Below are 20,096 nucleotides of genomic sequence, written 5' to 3' on the forward strand. Positions count from 1 at the left end.
TGTCAACCTTCCCACTGTTCTTGCAGGGTAATCATATTGAATGGATGAGGCTGTAACCCTTCCAGCTGATTCCCCGCTCTCACATCAGTCAATCCATCTACAACAACATACTTGAACTGAACCTCGCAGTAGTTCATTATATGCCACAGTAATGGCATTTGAAAGGAAGATGAGGAGTTTCAATCGTCACATGTTGATGCTCTGAATGCACTTGTCCTATCATTTTAGTTATGTGTAATTGATGTAGTTTTTGACTGGTTTAACGTCTACGCCACGGCACCTCACTGGGTGTTAATTAGATTTAGTTTGACATTCATACCACAATATTCTCAATTTAGCCGAAAGTAAAAAACATTTAAAAAAATGTATTTACAGAGAGAGAGAGAGAGAGAGAGAGAGAGAGAGAGAGAGAGAGAGAGAGAGAGAGAGAGAGAGAGAGAGAGAGAGAGAGAGAGAGAGAGAGAGAGAGAGAGAGAGAGAGAGAGAGAGAGAGAGAGAAAATGTTTATTAAAGTGTCACGTGCTTTTGCAATAAAATACAGTACATTACATTACAGACATACATACATTAAACACAAAAAGCACCCGGCCATTTGGCCTATATGACACTAAAATCACAAGCATTATCACAGTAATACAATAAAATAAGAGGATACAAATAAAACACACCATTACATACATTCCAGATTAATCACACACAAGTTATAAAAGCACTTCACCATATTGACGTAAACGTGCACACTCTCACGCAAACACGCAATTATGCACTCACTCAACACCTCACGCAAACCTGCATTCACACACATCGTACAATCACGCACTCACATACACAATCACATTAAAACAATGTACTTACAGATACTGTATAGAAACGTAACACGTGCATGCATTATATATTTAACTGCTGTCCTCGTGGAACCATCAGGTCGACAAGCCTGGTCTTCTACTTGACAATCTGCCTAAAGTACCAAGAGGTATATGTAAATCTAATAACGATGAATTTAATGCCAGGTAGCCCTTGATAAAAAATAGCCAATCCCTTACTAGGCCAGAGTCTTAATTAATAGTTGTATGGCTTTCATGCTCGAGAATGTATCGAGACAATTCGAATTAATCTTGCTATGTGCACGTCAGTAAGAACAACTCATATACTCCCCCCAAAAAGAAATATAGGAATTTCAACTGTATTTTTATGCTAATTTTGAAACATCTTGTAGGCTTTATGAGTCAATGAAATATAGCGAAATTGCACACTGGGAATGCAGACTTATCCGTCTTTGGCACCAACTCCAGGAAGGTCAGTTTGAGTGTCACATGGAGACGCGTTGTAGGCGCTGAAGTCCACCGTGGGCATCCAGAACTGCACGGCATCGCCTCGGCATCGAACGAATAAGTCTCAGAATCTCGTGTTGCCCAATCGCAGCCCACTGTGCCTGTAGTGCCTGTGCGAGTTGCTAAGTGTCTGGGGCTGAGGGTTACGGCGTCGCACCCGTCTGTCCAGGGCATCCCACAGATGTTCGATCGGGTTTAAGTCCGGTGATCTTGAGGGCCAGGGGAGCACATTGATGTTGTGGTTCTGGCGGAAGTCTCTAGTGTGACGCGCTGTGTGGGGCCTGGCATTGTCCTGTTGAAACAACTCCCTCTGGCGATCAATAATTGGAAGGAGGTGTGGGCGTAGGATTTCATCACAGTACCGTTGAGCTGTCAGGTTTCCCTGGATCATCACCAAATCACTTCTCCTACGGCAGGTGATCGCTCCCCATATCATAACACTGCCCCGGCCGAATCTGTCCACCTGGGGAACGCAAGCGTCGGCGAAACGTTCACGTCGACGTCTGTACACCCGCATTCATCCATCGCGTCGTTCCAATAGAAATCGTGATTCATCACAGAACCAGATTCTACGCCACTTCGGTATGTTCCAGGCCTGAACGTTGGTGCACTATTGAACTCGATGTCGACGATGTTGTTGTCGAAGCACAGGGCCAAAATAAGGTCTTCTGGCACGTAAACCAGCCTCTCTCAACCTGATCCTGACGGTCAGTGCAGAAATACGGGTATTTGTCGAGAGGTACTGGTCGCCGTAGCTGTTCGATAACGCAGGTGATGTACCCGGATGTAGCGATCCTCCGCCACAGTGGTCGCTCGAGGTCGCCCACTACGAAGGGCATCTGCTACCGAATTCTGCCGGCGATATCTCTCCCGGAGCCGTGAAATGGTGCTTTGGTGAACATTCATGCGTCGGGCAACTGCACGTTGAGGCTGCCAGCTTCAAGCAAACCAATGGCGATATGACGGTTGGCTTCACTTAGACGTGGCATTTTGCGTTCGTCAACAATATTCCAAATACAGTGAATAATCGACGGACAGCGGTCAATCTTTTATACCTATCATTGAGACTATCTGATCCCCAACTTTCACGTGCATTGCATGTGAATTGTGTATTCTGTGACACTATACGCCGAAATTGAAAATCATGCTGTTAAATACGGGTATTTTACGGATGGTGCGTTTTGTTGTGATGTTTCAAAACATAAACACCATAGGACTCATAAACATAGGAAAACCTTTTGTAAAATGAATCACGTTTTAATTCAGTGCTACATGAAATTGCTATTTTCATTATGCGTTTTTTGGGGAGAGTATATTAAATACGACGACGTGTGGCCATGTAAGAGTAACGCAGTGTGCATATATTTCCGGGTAATGAGAATATCTCGACTTGGGAGTGTCTCCCAGTGTTTGCCAGTGTTCCTGTTCGAAAGAAAATCACACGAAATTACCATTTGTGTCATCCAGCGTAACGGAAAATTCAGAATTGAAATTAAGAGACAATTTTGCACCAGAGGATCACCACAATCAGTGGCAGTCACGGGGGATTGCGTTGTCAGCAACATCTCACTCTTGATAAAAGTCTTCCTGGTGAAATTCAAGAAATTTAGATGACGTTTTTGCGAGCTGCTCGCCAGCATGCTTCCACAGGGTGAACGATCTCAGTGAGGAATCGCGATTGGTTAACCATGTATGCAGGTATCGAGTGAGTGAATCCAATTCCATGCAGCAATTGAAAAACATTCGCCAAACATCGAGTTCAGATCGGACCAGCCGGTGAACCACAGTGTGTGTTATGATTGTAACATTTGTTGACACGAAATAGAAAATAAAAGACATCTACCTGGTCCCCATTTCAGTCAAAGCTTACAGTCGTGGACTACTGGAACGTATTCTGGTAGAAGTCAAAGATAATATTGAGTGTTGCCATGGTTACCGATGTCACTGGTGAACAAATTGGTCAAAAGGCCTCCAAAGTAAAGCTCCTTGTTGTCAATCTAACAAAAATATATACGTATACACTTTGCTAATCGAGTCTGACTGTATTCTGACCAAATTGTAACTTTGTCTTTGGCCATTGTATTCAACGCAGATCACGGTTTGTAACGTTTTAGTGTACTTGCTACAGCTCAGAGTTTGTAACTTAATATTGTAATGTATTATCACATTACCGTACTATATTTGCAAAAGAAGTAATTTTGAACAAATATAATCGCCGGTTGTGATGCGGAAGTCGAATTCAACTGTTTCTGTCAGAGGCTACTATTGTGATTTGAAACCACGAATTGACCAGTCAAATCAATATGGCATTGATGAATGGGAAGGAAATGACTTAAGAGTGTTAAAGTTTGTAGTAACAAAAACGAAAAAAACAATTATAGGTAAAGCGGGGGTCACCTGGTCAGCATCTGTGACGTGAGTGAAGGTGTGCGTGCTATTGTATCTGGACCCGTCACGTCTATGTCAAACGTTGTTCATGCTGTCATCCCCCAGATTGCTTAGTCAAGACACAGTAGCACACAACGTCTTGTAACTACATAAGTGCCTAACACATAAACAACAGTCGATAATTCGCTCTTTAACTGGTGTTTTTCGTTTATAATAGATCTCACATTGTATTCTCTGCGTGCGTAACAACATCATTCCCATTCATCAAGCCGCCTTAGGCTTTGTAGTGATTCAATAAATAGTTTCCTCTCACTAGCTCTATTGCTATTATAAACGTGGAGTGGTCTCAACGTTCAGGGGCCATTGTTTCTGACACTTAATCAGGGCACTTGTTTGACCATTATTACTAGCTGCAGTCCATTATGCACTCCACAGAGATCCCGCTGCAGCAACTCCTTCACTACGTCCTCGGGGACCTTAGTGTCGCATCCAACGTCAAACCAATGTTAGGCAGGTCCTTCAGCTTAGTGACACAACGCAGCTCTCCGCTCTAAAACAATGCTCTGGAGTAAACGATCGCCTGACAAGACACAATGAATATACATACAGTTAACGAATACTGCAGTGACGTCTGAAGGAAGAAGATCCCTTTAACTTATGTAAATATACACAGAGCAAGTCGACATATCTCCGATGCTACACAACGCGTGTTATCATTTATGGTGTAACCGACGGGACAGGAGAAGCGTAATTAAGGCAGCTTGAAGTGTTGAGACTATTAATGAACGTTATTAGTGTTTGTGTACGCGGGACACGTGAAATAGCAAATGTTGTTAGCCCAATGACTCCAGACGGGGCAAATGAAGTTACCACTGACATAGGGAGGTGTCACTGTAGATGGAGCTCAGTGTCACCGGCTATGTCAGCAGTGAATGTATACAGCTTATTGATGGACTTATTGTGAGCCACTTAATTGAGTCGTATTGATATCAAAGATGTGTCAGAACTGTGTATTGATCAGTGCTGGTAAGCTGTTGACTTTAAACCGTATGTAAAATACACTGATGTTCCATTAGAGCGGGACACTAGTGGAAGATAGATAGACAGATACCTGATGCATATTAATATGTTAATAGTACATGATTTATTTAAACAATATATCGTTAAATGATCGACATCAATTATATATAAATATATATAACAAAGGTGTCTAAAAAGCACTGGACATACAGATTAATCACATGAAATATGATACACAGACACTAGCTTTAAACATTATGTTCATTTGATGATCATTTGTGATCGATGTGAAAGATGGACCTACATATGATACAGAGAGTATATATTGATAAAAGGATAGATATTATTCCGGTGCACTAGTATGCAAATATTGGTCCTTAGTCAACATAGGCGTGTCAACACAATAGGTAGCAGACTGTCGCTCTGGGAGAATGTTTTGTGTTCTTCAGGCCGCTCGTCCAGAGCTGTGACGCTCATCCACCCACGCAAACCTAGAGTTCGTCTGATAGGGCCGAGAAGTGTCTTGTGTTAACACAGTTTTACCAAGTCCAGTTGCCCGAGGCTCTGAGAAAATCTGCTGTAATAACCAACTGATACGTGCTGACCAACTTGTTCACTTCCCACATACCTCTTCGTATATTCTGTTTGATGTGATGTCTAGTTCTACCAAATGTCACATCCGCAGACACAGTGTATAGATGGGTCACTTTTCACCGTCTCATACAGCAGGTGTGTCTCTTAATTACCTTGTGAAACACACACAAGAATGTCTTTTGGTGCTGAATTTATTATATCTCCCCCATGTAAACTTCCAGTGACCACTTGTGAAAAGACTACAGACATACCATTTTATCTGATGCAGAAGCAAATATAAAACAGACATGCCTTACTACAGACAAAATATATTTAGGTAAAGACAATTTTATTTGAATGTCTGATTCCAATTGCCTGCTACATCTGGTTTCAATAGCAGTGTGTATACAGAACGCAACAGTGTTCCTGTGAAACTCGGCAATATACCCCTATGAGGCACCGTGCTCCTTGTTGAAATCAGATGCCGTTCCTGTTGGCTTTGAGCTTGAGACTGCTATTGTGAACTTGAAGCCGACATGTTCTAAACTTGGATTCATTTTAAAGCTGTGATCAAACAATCACACAACCTTTAGTGCTCTTAGATTACACATGCATGTTGTAATGAAACAAAACTTGGCTATATATCCACATCTACCAGTATGAAACAACGGTATCAGGCTATAGTCTCAGCGGGTTTTGATTGAGGTTCCGGTACATACAGTAGTGTCCCAGTAGTGTAAATGGTCTGTCGAACATATCTCTTTTGGAGAAAGACACTCCAATTTAATGACTTTGTATCGTCTGCTCTCCACCATAGAGCGGTTAAACTGGTTGGAGGTTCAGGTGATAACTCTTGCTAACTGGGCTGTGTATATCACACATTAATGTGTCGTGAGTTGGTCCGGAAACTGGATGCAAACGTGTAAGGAATATTAGCGTTACATATTACAGCTTTGTATAGGCTACAAGTGTCTCATTGAGAGCAGCCTACCATACAATGGCGTCTAGATACTGTTTTTTTATTATTTCAAACCTCAGTGGGGCAGCCCAAGAAGAGCACATTTAGGACTAACGGCGCATTTATCTGGACGGAGCAAGCAGGTGGTAAGCTTTGTTCTTTGGCATTAAACAACCATTTTGTCTCCGTCGAGTCATTACCACTATGTCCCCCTACGAATCAGTGTGACTTTATCACGGTAATGTCAAAGTCGCAGTAGTGAACTTATTGCCATCGTTTAGATAACCGAACATTTTTATATTTTAATAAGAAAAAGAAATATATTCCAATAATGTAACAATTTACGCAGGTTTTACAAAAAACATATGTTCGCCGTACAAGCATGATGTTCAGAACACCTTGTGGTATAGACATATTCGACCGTTTGTGTAATGACCAAAAGGATGTCTAGTCGCAATGAAGCTTCCGAACGCAAGAATAGTAAATGTCCAGTGCCTAACAAAGCTGAGGAATCACAGGGTCATCCGCGCCTGCTGTAATCATCTTTAATCCCAGTTGCGGGTGATGGTGACATTTTCGGTTTCACGACCTCCCTCAGGGAATTCATATAATGATTTCCGCCAGAAATACCGATCCCCGCTGGCCCATATCAAGAGTATCTGGGTCTAGCCTTTTCTAAAGATGGATATTTTCTCGTCTCAAGGGTGATTATTTGTATTATTCATATGAGAGGTGTCTATTGATGTCAAAAACTACACACGCGAAGCGCAGTAACACTGTTTACATAAAATATATATTTTTTTACTTTCACAGGAAATATTGAATTCATGAATAATCTGTATGTACACGTAAGTTTAGCCTCCTCGCCCACGTGATTATGTACATGCTGTATATCGATACCACTTGAAAGAAGCTTCCGATCATGTTGATTAAATATATTGGCAGCGTGAAGCCTATGTGTGTGAGTCGAGAGTTACTCCAGTATAGCAATATTCCAACCCTTTGCCTACGGTGGTGTCATGTTGGATCATATGGATTATATATGTGCCACAATTCACATCATTCTAAACTTATAAAGCCAGATGCATAAATGAAATAATTACCTTCAGATCAATATAACTTTAATTATAAAGCGCTTGTTCGAGGCACTACAATGGACTCAACTATGAGCATAGCTGCTGTGTTTGAATCACGCTCCCACTGCGGGGATAATCCACCATGTTGTCAGCTATTGTGATTCCTACCTGAATACTAAACGACTGTGACAAAGAATTGATTTCATGAACATAGTTCTAGCTTTCTTAGTATCATGGTACCTGGTCTGTTACCCTGTTCTAGTTTTGAACTGACACTGTACGTAGTGACTGCTTGCAACCTTCCACAGTGTGGCTGTGTTATTGGAACTATCTACAGTATTGTTAAATGTACCTTTAATAACTTCAGCAATAGAACCCAAGCCAGATATACCACAGAATCAGAATGAGTTTGTGTTAAAACGCCATGTACGCGTCAAAACACGCATCTCTGACTGCAGGCCTCGGTATTTCATGGTGTGTGTGTGTGAGAGAGTTTAAGCATTGACGGCCACTGATCCATTGGTCGATAGGATTTGCTTCCGTGAGGATTTTACATGGAATGGTCCAGTGAAACGGGTAGAGGTATGCACCATGACCGGTCCTGCAGAAGGCTTATACATTTCCCAGTAAAACGAAGCAGTTTGAGCTGTTTGTTTAGTTATATAAAGTATACTGATGTAGTATTTTAGAAAAGCATTACATTATAGATTTTGCGTTGTTAAATATTGATAAAAGTGAAACTCGTGCTGGATATCCGACGCTTACAACGCATTCAACAGACACAAATATGATAAATTACTAAACAGGAGGAGTTACCGACGGGGATTTACAATATCATGTCTCTCAGCTGGTCACTATTAAAAGCTTGAAATATTGTATGAGAAACATACCTCCGTGTTGAGGAGTATCACCAGTCTTCAGTGTATGAGCTGCAACAGTGTTGTGTCAGCAGCCACTCTCACCAGCGGATGCACACGGGTAGTGGTCGAGACTGATATAGCCGCGCTCACCTGTAAATAGAGAAATATGTGTTATTGGACAGTCGATATGTTTTAAGGTTATTTCTGTGATTGTTAATGACAACAGATTGAGGCGCATGATATTAATACAAGCGATAAAACCCTGTTCACATTCATAAGAAATCTCGACTAAAAGCAGTGTCGATTGTACACTTGTGACTATATCAGGTAATATGTTTGTTTCAGCAGTATTACAGCTGTACGATGTTGTGACTTTCTTTGTGAGAGAGAGTTTATTTCGATAAAGGTGCCAGCGGCCCATTATGCATGTAAGATGGTGATACAATAAAACCAGTATGTGCTTCGTCTCAGCTTGATTCTTTTGCTAACATCCCGATACAATGAATAGTTTGTACACCGTTGTAAATGCCCTTTCGGGACTGAAGGACGTCATTCCAGATGCAATAGTGATGTAAAAGAGTGTACGTGCGAGGGAAGGTCTTCTTCGACCTGACTCTCGTGTTATCTTAGTACTTATTCAGTACATTAGGCTACTTTTTATCCGTGTTTTAGCAACAAGTACATAATGCAAAGTAACAATTTTCAAAATACTTTATGGTTGCCTTTTGGGAAAATAATCTCAAAGAGCCAGCAGTGTACTTTCTTTCTTTTCTACGCCAGTTTATAGAATTACTGTGTATGGAATAATTATTGCGGTTTTAAATGAAATTACTATTTAGTTGTATTTGTAAAAAATTCTGAACTGAACTTCGAGTTTGAATTTGAATAAAGGATAAGTTATGTAATGTCTCTATAAACAAGTATGCGTTTGTAGAGCGAAATGACTCTTTTATAATTAAGGTAAGACATTTCGCAATTACTGTGGGGGTTGAGTACTCTCTTTTAGCAGACATTGGGTATGCCGAAGGATAAACGCCATTACATGATGGGACCGGAAGCCTGAGCTACTGCATCTTGAAATAATCCAGTAAATGATGTCAGATGATCGCTATGACTGTCAGCTGCGATCTTCCCGTCTGGGGCTTCAGGGGCCAATCTGTGGCAGTCTTACTTAAATCTAATCAGCAATCGAATAGTGAAAATAATAACTCAAACATGACTGGCTGATTACAATTCTAGAAATGTACGCGAACTCCTGCAAAGGGCTATTAAAGTTTCCCAAAGCAAGACACAAGAGAGGAGAACACTGTTTGGCATTTAATATTGAACTTGAAGCATCTTCGAACCATTGCAGTGCAAAATGACCAGGGCATGTGGCTGCTAGGATACAGAAACACTGAACACCGACTTCAAAGACCTAGTTATGTTATCAGTGTAAATTAGCCAAAAGGTAAATCTGCTTACACTCGTCAACAGGCACTTGTCATGTGTTAACACTGAGGTGATTTCAGTAACGATTAGTTGTTTGTTTCTTGTTACACTCAGCCGTATGACAGCCGTCTGCACATAGTTGAGTGAACCAGCCAATCCAGGGGTTGACATTATGAACATCGATCCATGCGATACGGTGCGATGGCATGCAGTGAAAATATTGTTGCAGTCAAAGGGTCTCCACAAACAATCTATTTAGTCGGCAGATGCTGGACACATTTCCACAAGGCCTGAGAGGGTACGTAAGTCTTCTTCACTCAGAGTGTTTTTCATTCTCTGAATTTTAATATTTTAGTGGCATATTTGTTTTTTAATGTATTGTTATTTTGCTGAACAATCGCGAACACCTGAAGGTATGATGTAAATCCGGCTAGGGTGCATGCATGTAGTAAACGTATCCATAGTCCCTAGTATGGTGATCTACCTTCAGTTGCTAGTGATCCATAGCCCGGTTTTTTTATTATGAATTGTTCTCTATAATAATATCTGTTCATGATTTCATGCTAGTTTTACCTTATCTGTGATACTCTAGTATTTGTTCTGTTCCTCGTCAACAGGTTTTTAATTTCTAAATTTATTTATGTTTACTATGAAAATTGCTTGTTCTCGTCACGATATGGCTGAAATATTGTTACGATAAATATTAACTCACTCACTGACTCTCCCAAGGCATCCCATCCCTGGTGACGACACACACTAGGCAGGGATAAAGGTGCTCTAAACCCGGTGGTGGACACTCACTTACTGTTGTCCCACATCGATGTGTAGTGAACCTGTGATATGTAGTTCTACAAACCTCGGTATAACGCAATTGAACAGATGGTAGTTTATTTATTTATTTTATATTTTGGGGTATAACAGTTCATACATGTCATACACGAAGACGTTATCACCACCTTTCTATTTAAAGTGAACTTCACACAATCGACCCAGGGGATTAGCTGATTTGGTATCTTTAAACTGATGTTGACAGACAGACGATTTAGTCCATGAAATATTAGACCCGCACACACTATAAGCGCATCTCAATAATCCTTTAGTAATAAATGCAATCTGGCATGGAGTCGGGACTTATGAGTTTGTATAGAGCCTCCTGCTTCAACTAACCCGCTCCGATGGATCACGTCTAGACACTAAGAGAGCTCAACCCAACACCATAACTGTCTGACTAGAAATAATATTTGTCATACCATTACACTTATCTAATCAACACGTGACTCTGATAGAGCAGTGGTTGTTGGAAACAGTGCTATGCCCACTTATGATGTGTCATAAGTACGGACCGTTCAATACTGTAGCGTCCCATATGGCTTTCTGAACAAAATAAATCACATGTATTCCCAACATATTGGACATGGTTTGATAAATGGGGGATATGTTAACTGATGCTACAGTTTTGAAGAGATATACGTTAATAGGAAATCGTGAGAACAACGTCGAGACCTGTATCTGTGCGCCATCGTTCTGGAAGACATGATGATGATGATGATGATGATGATGATGATGATAATGATGACTATAACATGCATGTGTGCACAACACGCACAACACAATGTGCTCTCCCATCTTCATCAATGTGTGAACACAGCCTCTGTATACCTGATCCAGTAACGCATGTGGGTGTAGTAAGAGTTTAAGACCACGCATTTTGGGAAAGGACATTTCAGTGTCTTTGATGACTGCATTCAGACCTACACAATGCAAACCAGCGTTCAATGACACTGGAATCAGTAAGTGTGCGTCTAACGAGTACAGGCGTCCAACCATCAAGTAAAGTCCTGTCATATAGAATTACCATCGCCTAAAGGTCAGGCTCTTGGGTTACAGTGCTGATGGCTGCCCCTTGCCAGTCACTGTCACAGTTATATACGGCGATTCCGGGACCTGTGTCTGTTAACCGATACCACAAACCCACGAGTTAAATCTGGTGTGAAGTTTATTGTAGTAAGAAGCATTAAACTGTATTGTATACCGTCGTTTTATCGTACCTTTACTGAGCACCAAACACCAAGTAAATCTGAAAACGGTTGTGTTGTGTTCGATAAAATGCAGTGACACTGAGACCTTTTTTGCACCTAATATGATGCCATATACGAACGATAATTCTGGCTGAACCCGTTGTAATGATTTCACCAAATCACTTCAGTTCCAGGAATCGACGACTCAGATTTATTGCCTCCACAGTTCCGTTCACACATGATCAGCAGATAAAGGTCAAATCACGGAATATCAACACGTCTCTCTGTGTTCCAGGTATTACGCACAATTCAGGAGTAATGCAATTGACAAAATTCAGTCGCAATACACTTCATTTTACGTGCCAATAATTCCATGTGAAACTGAAAGGCGGTAACGATCATAACGAACTTGATTATCATATGAATTGTTATTACTATGATATGCATTTCTAACTATCATAAAATATTCTCTTTACGATGTTAGCTGAGTATTTCAATACATCGTCACTAGTAGCAGTATAACGTACATTTGTTGAACTACACTTTACACACTCACGTGTTGCTATGCCATTGACATTGCAGCGTGTTTTATGGGAATATATTCGGACATTTTCATATTATATATCACCAAAATATAAGAGTACACCCACATAAGTACATGTAAATCGTGAACGGACCTTCGTGTATCCTAAAGGCACACAGGATCACTTCTAAATACCGTTCAAAGACCTTCGTGCATCTTGTAACTAATGTCGCAGACAGTCAAACATATGTTTGCCTTTACTGACAGGTCACATTACATTTCAATGATGGCGTTTTGGTAAGGTGACATTCTCAACTGTGTAATATGACACAGACAAGTCTTGTGATATGCATGTCTTTGAGATTGATGATAAAAACGTAGAGTTAGAATTTTAAACGAATTAATGCAAGATGCATTGAGGCGAATCAGATTAAAATGGTATGGTTGAGATATTTCCATTCCGGCACATTGCAATATGGCTGCAACAAATGTAAGAACAGTTCATTCTCCGTGCCGTCATCCTTCTGGATATATTCCTTACGCTACTTATGGAAAACGTCTTTTTACAAGGTTCTACGGTACCATTCCGTTGTCCCGACCTCAGTGTTTACTCAACATACATACAGTGTTTACATCAACCCATCCCAGAACCAGCCTCTTCCAATCTCACCTTGCTTCCTTCAAGAACCCTCTTTTTAGAAAAAGACTGGGAACAGAGCATTGTTTTGATGGAATGTGATCACGCCTTGATTTCGATCACGTCTTGATCCTGATTACTTTTCAACAGTTTTGTTTACATTGTTCCCTCTTGAAGAAAGCTTTTGTATGTCCGTTCTACAAGCCAAAATAGACTATCTATTGATTACGTAAGAATTGGATTGTTATTGTTGTGGACGAACTAAAATGTTTCATGGCACGTGAATTGTTTGCGGATGCTGACTGACACCAAGTTGTGACTTCAACAACCTTACCTCCACCTCACAGGAGCATCACCGTGAAGTCTGTATAATCCATCTCGCCAGTGTGTCTCTGCTCTTTGATTCCAAACGTTTACACAGAGAATCTCAGGTCATGGGTTAATACTCCATTATATTCAACAGTTTCTGCCTCAGCTAAAACATGTGGCTCTCTGATTAGTTGCCACTTGTGAGCTATAATATCAGTGTATTGACTCCCGTTTGAATTGAATGATTATGCTTCTTTATCTCCCTGTCGACAGTTGAGGTTGTGTCCAATATCATAGAATGGTAAGCCTGTTGAGGGGTTAACAACAGTGCATACAAATCTCCAGAACCGTCACTAACGCAATCACAAATACTCATTACTCAGAAAGGCCACGACAAGGACGAGATATTTCATTCCAAGCCCAGAACACACTCCTGGAGTGATGCATATTTACTGTCCACAAATAACTGTTGTCCACACCTTCACTTCCCGACTGCTAAAAACGCAGTTGCAATAAAATTTTGGCCACGTATTCCTGCCATAAGCTATTTTAATCACAAATTGCACTTCAACGAAGAAGCGGATTGCCACCGAATTATATTGAACAGACTGATAATTATTTTTCAGCAGTTTGATTGTAATCTCCAGTTGTGAATCAATACTACATTCAAATGAGCTCGCGTTGGATGGGCCTCACTGTGAATCAATGATAAGAACATTGCGCTTTAATTCACAAGACTGCTATGGTTATAATCCTCTTAGCACCAACAAAGGATGAAGTGAAGGTCTGCTTGAAATAACAAGTCTTTATTATTCAGGTGGAGCAACCTGCTTTCTACTACGAGTAATGAAATAAACTGTACGATTCATGGTTTGTGTTAGATGTTCACATTTACGAACTGGTTGGTGAACTGCAGAAATGTCCCTGTTTTCAAAGCAAGAGGAACGTTATTTAGATATCGATCATGCAATAGATATGTTTCCCTTTCTTCAGAGGTCTGCCTTATCCTGATGTAATGTGTCTCAATGCCAATATTTAATATTGCTTCCACTTCGAGGTGTCCACCGTAAATCAGCGATGTGACAGTTCAATTTGATACTCAGAAATAGCGTTTGCCTCTCGCTTCTATATAATCTGTATTACATTTCATTCTGGGAGTTTCCATCAGCGTGAACTGTGTGGTAAATACATCGACTATGTCTGCCTTGTGCCGCGTTTAAACTGGTAATTTATGTATCACCCTTTCGATGTAAGTGTACTGCTACTGTTACTGTACTACGAATCTATATTACTTCAAGACTTCAAGACCGTGAAGATCCGGGTAAGAACTGGTCTTCAGCATCCAATGCTTGCCATAGCATCATGGTCAGGATCGCTGAAAATTGTTGACACATATCATCATATCCCAATTGTAGAGATCGATGCTCATGATGTTAATCACTGGGTAGTCTGGTCCGGACCCGATTATTGACAGACCACCGCCATATAGCTGGAATATTGCTCACTGCGGCGTTACACAACAAATGAACAAAGAAACCCAAAAAGGTTCAAGATTAAAGCAATAGATGACTTTCCAGCTCAATTAACTATTCACTGTGCCCATAGCATTTCGACAATACGGTCAGATCCGAGGCCTGCTATATTGTTTCCATAAGTGCGGGCGTGATTCCCTGACTTATCCCTAGAAGTCAGCAGTGTGGTCGTTCATGTGATCACTATGACGGAATAATAATAAAAACATCTCTAGCTGCCAGTATAATTAGTGTAAAACATTTCGCAGTGTGCGTCTGCTGTAAATGTAAGGCTGTTTTGCAACAAGTAACGTAAAGAAGCCGGAAAAACGGCGCCTTCGTGTAAAAGAACATTGTCTTTGAAGCTTTTTCTTCAATGACATCCTTTTTCAACGTCTAAACTTTGGAAGTTTTAGATAAACACTGTACTGAAAGAATATTGGAAACTTTATGCTAGTACGTAGATGCTAAGTAGTTTGTTTGGCATTTCATGACTATTTAACGCTTAACAAATGGAAAACAAATCGTGGATAGTTCAAGGCCAGATTGTAGTATCTACTGGTTATCATGATGTGGTCAAGATGAGTCAACACCAGCAACGTGAATATGGTCATAGGATGAACTGACATGTATAACATGACTCTCAGAAAACGTTTGGGAATCAAACTATATTCAAAACATTACATCCACATGTTCGAAATTTAATTCTCCCTCGATAGAGAGGTCGTTCAAATGAGGGTGAAGGTTATACAACTCACCTCTATCCCATACGTTATAGCGCGGTCGACTCAGAGGGATCTATATTGGAAGTACTCTTTACATGATTGTCGCATGATGCAACATACCACGACATCAGCAGTGATCCAGCTCTGAAACCTGGAAGGGTGCATGTCCTCGTCGTCTATAGTCTGTTTGCATTGAAAACGTACCGATGAATTTCACTTTAAACAAAAAAGTAAATCGAATAAAGTGAAATCAAGATTACGAATCCTCATAATTTTACCTTGGCAATTGAACATTTAAATCTCAGAATTTTATTCAACTTAGGATAGAAGTTTTTTAACAAACGATCATTGTTTCAAATCGCTATTATTGGTTTGTATTACAAGGGGTTAATCACATTAATTGAAACACAAAGAGCAAGTAGTGTTGGTTTAAGTTAACGCTGATCACGTACCGCACGTGCATTTGTTTCACTGTTCCAACTACTGCGCTTACCCCCTTGTAATACAAACCAATAATAGCGATTTGAGTCAGTGATCGTTTGTTAAACAATCTCTCCTAAGATGAATAAATTTCTGAGATTTCAATATTCAATTGACAAGGTAAAATTATGAGGATTTGCAATATCAATTTCACTTTGTTCGATGTACATTTTTGTCTAAAGTGAAATTCATCGGTACGTTTTCACTGCAAACAGACTATAATAGAGCGATGAAACGTTCCGGACAGTGGCGACTTCTTGTAGGCCCACACCGATTCACCAGTACAAGAAATGAACTTCCGTAACATATTCCTGGAAGAACCATTCATATTTGTTGTACTAGCATGTGATATAGATAAATGTTAATGTTTTTAGTGGTGAACGTTAAGCAAAGGCCGGAATTGCAACTGAACACACTCATGCTTCGCACAATGCCAGATTCGTTTTTCCTGCGGCTAACACAGTTTACTGAATCCTGTGACGACCATTAACTAAATGATATGTATGAAGAACATATAGTAGAGATAAAGTAAGGATGATGATGATGATCAAAGTTGCAATATGTAAGACCCCAGCAAGGATTTAAAACGTGTCACGGTGTATATGTGTGCACGATTTCTAAATCTGACACGCCAGTGACTGATTTGGAATTGTACGATGTGTTCCAGTGATTTTTGTGGTTCGTTTCTCAGGTGAACACTGTCTTGTCTTTGTGTGTGTTTGTGACGGGTGATACCAGTGGGGAGGAGTACGGTCATCTTTATGCAAAAAAACAAGGCATCATTACTATGTGGCAGTAATTTCTTAAGAACATGCTCACGAAAAGACAGAAAGCATTCAATGGACTCTGCTTTCACCAGATATGTCTTATCACGGTGGAACAGAAATGATCCAAATCAACAAACATACAGTGCTGTCATTATTGTACAGACATAACCTCAGATGCCGGCTGTGTGGACGAGAGGGCGGAAGGAGCTGTTACCACAGTGTGAAACATCTAAGTGTATAATGTAGCTTTTTTTCTGGTGAAAACAAACTGTAACTGTGGCAAAAATACAAATTGAATTTACTCTAAAAATCGAAATATTCTGAGACATGTTTTTGAAAGCCTGCTTTTTCAAATAGGGATTCCTATGAATATTGAAATGTTGTTGTCGCAGTTATTTGTCTATACAATTATGACACTTTTTGTCTCCAAAACACAAGATCCGCAAGGTCGGTATTTCAAGACATAAGCACACAACACGTAAATTAGAACACTGTGAACTGACACGTCCAAGGACACGTTATACTGCGATTCAAGCACTGGATGACTTCACTACTGTGATGTAGCTCATTATGGCGATGACTGGTATTGTAACACATGGCGATTTCACCGTCAGTTGAAGCCTTTTGATCCATCTACACGTCGTGCCATTATATTCATAATTGATGCTAAATGCTTAATCGTTAACGACATTAGTGTGGGAAACACGAGTCACGTGCCTCAGGTTGTTCTTCAAAACGGATGTGCAGCAAAGAAACATTGACGTTTACGTCGTATTGGCGTTTATACTGGATCCGTTTCGCTGATTTGGCCTAAAATACGCTCGCATTCCAAATGAGCAAATGTGACTGTAGGATATGGACAAACGTAACCAATTTTGCTGTTTGCTTTTCTATCTGCTCTTATTATTTTCAGATCTACTGTGATATTTTCAAATACTGTGCCAACTTCATCGTTTAAACAAATAATCATGACTTGTCTTTTGTTGATTATGTCTTGGTCACTGTGGCTCTGGTATTCGAGTGAATGCCTACATGGATTGGCTTTAATGCTTATTTGAACAGTCCCTCTGTTATTCCGAGGCCCGGCATCGGCAAGACTAAGGTAATCCAGATCCTTGGTCTTCAACCCAGTGAACCCACCAGCATCACTATTGTGACCAAAGATCGGCCTTATCACTAATAATAGATTCGAACCAGGGAACTGTGAACACTCAATTTGAACCAGGTGGTAGCGAGAGTATTGGCACATAGCCATAAAACGTCTATCGACGACAAGGGAATCATATGGCGATGTATGTTATGTCAACGAAAAGCAATAATCGCAAGTTTGAATATGAACTATGTTTCATTCTACGGAAGCCTATTTTTTCCCTGTTTACTATTAGATAGCCCGTTATTTGTCGCCCTCTAAGATCCAGGCATTCAGAGCACTAAAATATCGGAATACATCTGGGAAATACTCATTTAGAACTCCCTGAGATTGATCTCATAAAATGTCTTGTCATAATAATTTGTCCTTGTTCAATAAAACTGTTAAACCTCTGCACCTCAGTGAGCAGTCTCACAGCCTCATTTTCAAAGCGCCAGTTCGATGAAGAATATCAAGACAACGACGTCAGTTCTGTTTCATGCATGTGCCATTGTTTGAAACTAGCCCGGATTCACTGTCATTAATACCGTGTAGAATGAAGAATGTGTTCAGGTGTAATTTTTATCTGGCGCGTTCGAGTTAGCGTTGAGAAGGTTTCCGTGCGGAATAACGTCAATGCATCGATAGGCCCCTTCAAAAAATTATTTCCCGTAGACAGGATTACCATATTTGCTCCCTGACGTCTAATGCACTAACACTGTATGTTCAGATGTGATGATGTTTGTTGAGAAAAATGACCATGTTATGTTTGACTCAAACATTGTTCATCTAGCACAATTATTTTCGATAAGATCAACACCATGGTTTAAGTTTTCAGTTAATTTTATATAATCAAATGAAAACAATCGTGAACTGAGAGATGGACATAATTCATTAGCGATCACGTTTGCTTCAATAGCACGAGGATCCCATTGACTCCATGTGAACGCCTGGCTGCCGAGGGTTCTCCAGCGGCACCGATTTGTCTGACGCATTTGAAACTGATCACAGCAGCATTGTGAGGAAAGCCTGGCACAAGTACAATAACCGGTGATACCTGCTTCTAATCCCACGTCCTTCCACTGCATCACAGCCTCAGTGAAGTCACTCCCGCAGTGTTAGAGGACTGATCAACGAGTAGCCGAGTAATCCCATTTCAATCCCGCCACAGACAGATATGCTGGCGTAGCAGCTTGGACCCTGTGTAGCTATGAGCCCACTCACAAATTGTAGACATGGACATTTGACCTCATGGTGACACTTGCCACATCGTCATGTGTAGTGCTCGTGGGCGAATAGTAGGTAGTCGAATATAGCCGACCTCAGGCATATCTTAGCTAGTACAGGTTGCATGAAATCTGATCGGATTCCCGGAAGACAGACGAATATAAACGAAAGTAAATGACTCCATGGAGATGGTAAAGGCATGTCCCATCGGAGACCAAGAAGACAGTAAAATATGAACGGATAAGGGCACAGTAGAAATAATAGAAGGTAAACGGATCTGAGGAGCCTTAAAGATAACTGAAGTTGAACGAATCTGCTGTCTCAAGAAACAGATCGGTTTTGATGCCTCTTAGCGACTACATACCATGCCTGGATCTGTGTCTCTGCGTACTTGTAGAGTGCACACAGAAGTAGAGCATCAGGGTATTAGTACAGAGTAGGTTAGCATGGCACATCACATAAGCGGATTTATTACCAAGAAATGATTGAAAAGTAAAAGCGGAAGTAAACACTCAAAATTGGATTGGACACAACAGACGATATATACCCCCAAAGTAAAGTATAGATGCATGTTGTGAAAAGGCGTAATTGTGTCCTAATCTGACCGTACAGTTAAGAGTGAAAAGCATCACGTTGATAGGGTAAAATGAACAAAATAAGCTTCACAGTAATAAGACAAGGTAGACAGGTGTGATGTGTCACATTGATGGAGGGTGGATTACTGAATTAGTGGAAGATTCTTGTACAAGGACGAAAAGTAGTGAGCAGACATATGTAACACATACAATGTTAAAATAGAGGTATGCAGACGTAAAGCACTAACTAGATAGTAGGTGAGGACGAATATGAATTTTAGTGAAAATATATTGGGGTAGTAGAGGGTATAACCATTGATACAGAAGATTAAACAGAGCCTAAAGTTCCTTGCCAGAATATAGCGAGGCAGCAATTCCGTCAAGGATCAGTACTGTTACAATATACAGTAATCAGCCGTTCATACGAGTGAATGCGTAAGTGAGCCAGTGAGTGAGTGAGTGAATGATTCATGTATGCATGCACTGAGGAATTCCGATCAGTACTCAATCACAGCGACTCATTAATGTTACTATGACAGTCACGTAGACTGGGATGTC

At 40.5% G+C, this 20,096-nt stretch overlaps 1 protein-coding gene across 1 annotated transcript in view; it reads right to left on the reverse strand.

Annotated features, from left to right (window-relative positions):
* Window positions 1-20,096, reverse strand: part of LOC124284926 (growth hormone secretagogue receptor type 1-like) — an 82,958-nt gene that overhangs the window by 38,052 nt on the left and 24,810 nt on the right. Inside the window, exon 2 of the mRNA XM_046721059.1 lies at window positions 8,237-8,356. The gene's annotated coding sequence lies outside the window, so the exon portion shown is untranslated. The remainder of the gene's footprint in view (window positions 1-8,236; window positions 8,357-20,096) is intronic.

The sequence above is a fragment of the Haliotis rubra genome, unplaced genomic scaffold, assembly GCF_003918875.1.
Source record: "Haliotis rubra isolate DU_JTF1 unplaced genomic scaffold, ASM391887v1 Scf348, whole genome shotgun sequence".
NCBI lineage: Eukaryota > Metazoa > Mollusca > Gastropoda > Lepetellida > Haliotidae > Haliotis > Haliotis rubra.